Source organism: Aethalodelphis obliquidens, unplaced genomic scaffold (genome assembly GCF_003676395.1).
Source record: "Aethalodelphis obliquidens isolate GAN/ISIS:26980383/991018 unplaced genomic scaffold, ASM367639v1 scaffold74, whole genome shotgun sequence".
In the NCBI taxonomy this organism is placed as follows: domain Eukaryota; kingdom Metazoa; phylum Chordata; class Mammalia; order Artiodactyla; family Delphinidae; genus Aethalodelphis; species Aethalodelphis obliquidens.
The window spans coordinates 2,194,705-2,201,650 of NW_020838018.1; positions in this window are offsets into that span (position 1 = coordinate 2,194,705).

The window sequence follows — 6,946 nt, forward strand, 5'->3', positions numbered from 1 at the left end:
CACGCGCTGGAGGGACAGAGGCTGCACGCAGGGCAAGGTCCATACCTGTAACCAATCCTGCCTTCTGCTGAGGGCTTTCCGGGAACTCTCTCCTCCCCTCACTCCCCTCCCCTCCGGGAAGCCGCTGGCAGAGGAATCTGGGCAGTGGGACCTGGCGGGAAAGCCGTACCTCGAGTCATCCAACTCCGGGCAGACCTAGTGAAAGCAAAGGGCAGAGCACGTGGAGGCCGCTGCTCTCAGCATCAGTGTGGGGAGAAAGTGAAGCCAGGACGGGTGGTGTCTCCTCCACAGAGTGAGCCGGCCCGGGGGTGGGTGTTTGGAGCCCTCTGGGCTGCAGCCTGAATTCTACATTTCAAAGGACACACCAGACAGCCAGGTTTGGGCACGTCCCCTTGGTTGTGTAAATCCAGGGGTCTGAGTTCGCAGGGCTCAGCACTTGTCTTCTGACTGCCAAGTTTCTGTCAGGACTTGGACTTGGACGTGACCTCCCTCAACCCCAGGCTTGTTTAGGTTTACCTTGGGAACATTGCAAGCAGGGGCCTCCAGGAGCCACCCGTGTCTAGAGGGATGTGGGCCAGCCAGCTCCCAACCCCGGGCATCCAGCCCCTCACTACTGCCCGAAGCCCTGCGCCCAGCTTGGGGTTTAGTACCTGCTCCCTTCCCAGTGAGAGCATCATGGAGACCAAGGAGTCCTTCCGTGTGCCCGAAATCCTGCTTCTAATGGAAACTCTTCCCTCATCTATTGTTCTGCAAACATAGAGAAAAGCTGCCGAGCTGCTTCCACACAGATCTTTTTTTGACCTCACTCTTTTTATTTCTTTTATCTTTTTCCATTAAGAAACAGCCACCAGCTCTGAGAGTCACGCTGCCTGCAAAGCTCTCTTACCTCCAGGAGACATCAGATTTTTGTTTAAGAACCTCAGCCAGCTGGATTTCCCATCTGCCATGTCCACGCTGATGGCAGACAAAGAAATTCAGCCGAACGTTCCCCAAAGCTGTCTCACAATTGCTGCTTCTGTGGAGGAAGGCCAGGGTCCTTCCGTGCTTATGCTTTGTGGTCTCTGTTCGTAAGGGGTTCACTTTTCAGCAGGGAACACCCCTTGGGGGTCGCCTCCCTCTGGTTTGCCCGAGGACAGTGGGCGTGTCCTTGGAAGTTCAGGCCTGGGCTGCTGGGCACCCATGCTGCTGTAATGGGTTTGGAGGAAGGGACAGCAGAACCTGGGTGAGGTGACAGCCCAGCAGTCCTGACTAGGGCCAGAGGGGAACAAAAGGCACTCGGACCAAATGACCAGGGAGCCAACAGGGCCCCTAAGTACTAAGACAACAATAACCAGAGAGAAGCAGCAAGGTGACAGAAGATTAAAATAATAATAATAAACTCGAGTTAAAAAGCAAACAGAAAACCACAAGTTCCCTCCAATGGGAAACCAAGTCCCTTGGGAGCGAGCTCTCCTTCATTCCTCTTGGCACTCTGGGTCCAAGTCCTCCCCAGGGAGCACACGTGTTTGGGTGGGGACTGCTGTCCGCATGTCAGGAGGAACCCCCCCACCCCCACCGCCTGGCTGCAGTCCTACACGGGTGCTACCCAGCTCCTCTCTCTAGCCAGGTCACACTTTTCTGCCTCAGTTTCCCCACCTTTAAAAGGGAGACACACATAATAGCTAGCACCTGGGATGCTGTGAGCACTTGATGGCTTAGTCTTGACAGGGTCCAGTACATCCTGGGGCACAGCAACTCCTGGCTCTGTTCCTGTTTGTTTTGTTTTGCTTTTTAAAATTAGAGTATAGTTGATTTACAATGTTGTGCTAGTTTCAGGTATATAGCAAAGTGATTCAGTTATACACACATATATATATTCATTCTTTTTGTTAGTTTCAGGTATATAGCAAAGTGATTCAGTTATACACACATACATATATCCATTCTTTTTCAGATTCTTTACGCATATAGGTTATTACAGAATACTGAGTAGAGCTCCCTGTGCTGTACAGTAGGTCCTTGTTGGTTATCTATCTTATATATAGTAGTGTGTGTATGTTCATCCCAAGCTCCTAATTTATCTCCCACCCGCCACGTTCGACAGCAATGCCTGTATAGGGGAGGAGACTCTCCCTCCAGGCTCCTACAGGAGGCCTCACAGGGCCGTCTGTCTCCATTTTTCCCACCATTGGTTACCAAGGGTTTCAGTGCCCTGTGAAACTGCTCTCCTGTGTGTGTCTCTTCATATGAGACCTTCACAATTAAAGGACTTTTTTGGGGGTAAAAACTGGGTCTCAGGCTCCATGTAGTCTCTTCAGATTCTTCAGTCTAAAGTTGGAAGAAGCTAGAGGGCATTTAGAGTCGTTTTTGTCACCAAGCTAAAGCTGTCCACACCTTCCTCCCCACAGCCTGGGGCACAGGCTGGATGTTCAGTGCCTGCTGCCTGGGCCCCGAGTGATGGGTCATATGGAGGGCTGTGGGTAGCACGTCTGCACTGGGCTACCAGGGGTGATGGCCTTTCACAGCCTTGACCTGTGACTGGTTGGCGGGATCATCTCAAGCTTCAGAAGGCCTTTCTTACAGACCCCTGTTCTTCTAGTAAGTCCCAGAGAGAGGAAAAAATGGGATTTGTGAGGTAACATATCAGTTATGACAGAGAAGAGGGCTACATGAATGGTGAGGGGCTGGAAATAGCTTTAATGGTTTAAAAACCTGGTGTTTACTCTGGAGCAGAGATTAAGGGTGAGCTTAAAAGCTGTCAGTGATCAAACATCAAAAAAGGAGTCTGACTCTTCGTTACAACCTTGTACAGCCATGACTGCAGCAGCATTATTTACAATAGCCCCCAAATGGAAACATCTTAAATGTCCACTGACAGATGAATGGATTAAAAAAATGTGGTATATCCATGCAATGGAACATGCAGGAATGTTCCACAATGAAGCAGTCCAGGAAGGAGGCTCATGCGTCAATGGTCAACGTGCCATGTGCTGGAGGCTGTTAGAGAGAGGACCCAAGGCTGTGTGCATAGAGAGAATGGAGAGGATTCGGAGGGTGATGTGGGACACGGTTTTACAGGATGAGTCAGTGTGGACAGCATACTCCAGAGGACGGAAATAGTGTGTGCAGAGGCACGGGGCCCTGGGCACCAGCTGGAGTGATGCCTGCCTGGGTGTGCCATTGGAGCTATGGGAACTTTGGGGGTTTATCCTACAGGGATCATCTGGGAGGGGCATGGGCAGTCCTTGTGACACCACTTTGCCTGCCCTGCAAAGCAGCTGTAAGCTGTGATTATTCTCTAGTTCTCACAAGGGAGATCACAGGAGTTCTTCAATCTTGGGGTCCCCCAGCTTTCTGGGCCCAAGATACATTGTGGGTCACACATTGTGGGGGTTTGCTCACACCCCCTTGAGCTCTCTCACCATGCATTTGCCAACAATCCTACCTACCAGAGTTGTCCAGGGATGCTGGCTGGGAGGAGCAGTGGACCCATGGCAGGTCCATCCTCTGGTGCTCAGTACTCCTCATTCCTTGATATTTGTCCTCCCCCCCAGGGATGCTCCAAATGGAGCCACATCAGACTCCCCAGGGAGCTGGTTAAAATACAGGCGCTGGCCCCATACACCTAATTTCTGAATTAGTAGGTTTGGGTGGGGCCTGCATTTTGCTTTGCACACAGAATCCCAGGTGATGTTGATGGTGCTGGTCTGAGACCACATTTTCCAGAACTGTTGCTGTAGAGCAGGACAAATCATGTGAAATGGCAGAAGAGCCCATGCATGTGGGTTGGCCTCAGTCTGTTGTAACAGAATATCACACACTGGGTGGGCAAAAACAAGAATTTATTCTCTCTCAGTTCTGGAGGCCAGACATCTAAAATCAAGGTGTCGGGCTTCCCTGGTGGCACAGTGCTTGAGAGTCCGCCTGCTGATGCAGGGGACACGGGTTCATGCCCTGGTCCGGGAAGATCTCACATGCTGCAGAGCGGCTGGGCCCATAAGCCATGGCCCCTGAGCCTGCGCATCCAGAGCCTGTGCTCCACAACGGGAGAGGCCACAACAGTGAGAGGCCCGCGTACCGCAAAAAAAAAAAAAGTAAAAATAAATAAATAAATAAAATCAAGGTGTCACTATGGAGAACAGTATGGAGTTTCCTTAAAAAACTAAAACTAGAATTACCATATGACCCAGCAATCCCACTACAGGGCATATACCCTGAGAAAACCATAATTCCAAAAGAGTCATGTACCACAATATTCATTACAGCTCTATTTACAATAGCCAGGACATGGAAGCAATCTAAGTGTCCATCGACAGATGAGTGGATAAAGAAGCTGTGGCACATATATACAATGGAATATTACTCAGCCATAAAAGGAAACAAAATTGAGTTATTTGTAGTGAGGTGGAAGGACCTAGAGTCTGTCATACAGAGTGAAGTAAGTCAGAAAGAGGGAAACAAATACTGTATGCTAACACATATATATGGAATCTAAAAAAAAAAAAGGTCTGAAGAACCTAGGGGCAGGACAGGAATAAAGACACATACATAGAGAATGGACTTGAGGACACAGGGAGGGGGAAGGGTAAGCTGGGATGAAGTGAGAGAGTGGCATGGACACATATACACTACCAAATGTAAAATAGATAGCTAGTGGGAAGCAGCCTCATAGCACAGGGAGATCGGCTCAGTGCTTTGTGACCACCTAGAGGGGTGGGATATGGAAGGTGGGAGGGAGATGCAATACGGAGGAAATATGGGGATATATGTATATGTATAGCTGATTCACTTTGTTATAAAGCAGAAACTAACACACCATTGTAAAGCAATTATACTCCAATAAAGATGTTAAAAAGAAAAAAATATAAATATCAAGGTGTCAGCAGGGCCATGCTCCCTCCAGCAGTTCTATGGAAAATTCCTCCCTCGCCTCTTCTAGCTTCTCATGTTGCCAGCAATCCTTGGTGTTCTTTGGCTTGTGGAAGCATCACTCCAGTCATGAGGCCACCTCTTTCCTATGTCCTCTCATCATCTTCCCTCTGTGCATGTCCATTTCTGTGTTCAAATCTTCCCTTTTTATAAGGGCACTGGTTATATTGGATTAGGGCTCACCGTAATGACCTCATTTAATCCTAATTACCTCTGTAAAAACCCTATCTCTAAATAAAGCCACATTCTGAGGTACTGCAGGGTTAGGACTTGAACATATCTTTTTGGGGAGACACAATTCAACCTGTAACAGCACCCTTGGGAGCAGTGGTGTGTCATGTCCACATCCATAGCTGGGCCTGGATGCAGAGCTGGGCCTCTAAGTAAATCACACAAATTCTCCCTGTTATGCAACACCCTGGCCCAGCTCTCTAGACACTCACTCCTCAGAAGAGAGGCCTGGCTCCATAAAGCTAGTACAGGCTGTTCATTGTCTACGAACATATAAGTGAGGGTGCCACCCAGCTTCCCTGCAGCCTAGGAAGCCACTGTGGAAATATTTCAGGACTCTAATGGAATAAATGGTCTTGGAAGAAGAGCTAAGAGAAACATAGGGCCATGTTTCTCAAGGGGTCCAAAGGTGAGGAGGGTAGACCAACAGGCGGTCCCAAACAAGGCCTGTGCAAGAGAGAAAACAGAGTTCTCCTACCATAGTCCCAAGTGCTTAACAATGATGCAGTGGTCTCATAATGTGATAGATAAGATTGGTTCTGTCTTCCCACCTTGACTGCTGTATTAGTCTGCTCAGGCTGCTATAACAAAACACCATTGACTGGGAGATTTAAACCACAGACATTTATTTTTTGCAGTTCTGGAGGCTGGAAGTCCAAGATCAAGGTGCTGACTGAACTGGTCCCACCTGAGAGCTCACTTTCTGACTTGTAGACACAGCCACCTCGCACTGTGTCCTCCCATGACAGAAAGAGATGAAACTCTGGTCTGTTTTCCTTTCTTTTTGAGGGTACTAATCCCATTATGGGGTCCTACCCACATGACCTCATCTAAACCTAATCACCTCCTCAAAGCCCCACCTCCAAATATCATCACATTAGGAGTTAGGGCTCCAACATATGAATTTTGGGGGGCACAAACATTCAGTCCATAACAATAATATACCTTCATTGTGTCCTGGAAGTTAAGTTACGTTTAGATTCCCTAGACCCCTTGGTCATCCTGCTGGAACGTGGTGGCATGGGGACTTCCTGTTTCTAGATTCTGGCCTTGGGTCTGACCTCTGCACTCCTTACCATGGGGTACCTTATGGGCATATCCAAGCTCTGTCTACACCCCTGGAAACAGCTGCCTCTTGATCACCCAACGGATCTATAATTGTACATGCCCAAGGCATGTCTGAACAGAGAAAAGGCCTGAACAGGTCAGGACACAGCCAGAGAGCATTTACGCAGAGAATTGTGGAGTGCTTCTTTAGAAAGATGGGGTGTGGGCTGCAAGTGATGAAAGGAGCCTGAATGGTACCCCTCTAAAGCAGTCTGGGCAGGGGCCACTCTCCTTCAGGTTTAGGGAAAGTGAGAAACAGGACTCTCCCCCATCTCTGCAGTTTGTTGAGCTTCCCAGGGGATGACTGTGACATTTGCCTCTGGCTGTAGTGGAGGCCCTTGGAGCTCAAGCAGTGGCCCCAAGAACCCATCAGGAGGTTGTTAAAGCTCAGACTCATGGCCCAGTCCACAGGGGTTCAGTTTGGAGGGTGTGGCCTGGGGCTTGGGCAGCATCTTTTGGACCAGCATCCTTGGCGATGCAGCAGTCTGTGGTCAGAGAGCTGTAGTGGGGAGCAGGGTTGCTGGGGCTGCCCCAGTGCAGATCTGCACCATGCAAGGTATGACTTCACTATGTTACATGGGGAATCAGAGATGTGCTCAGAAACACAAGTTTTTCTGGGAAGGTTCCAGATTTCTGTACCCTGAGATGGGCTGGTGTGTGTGTGTGTGTGTGTGTGTGTGTGTGTGTGTGTGTGTGTGTG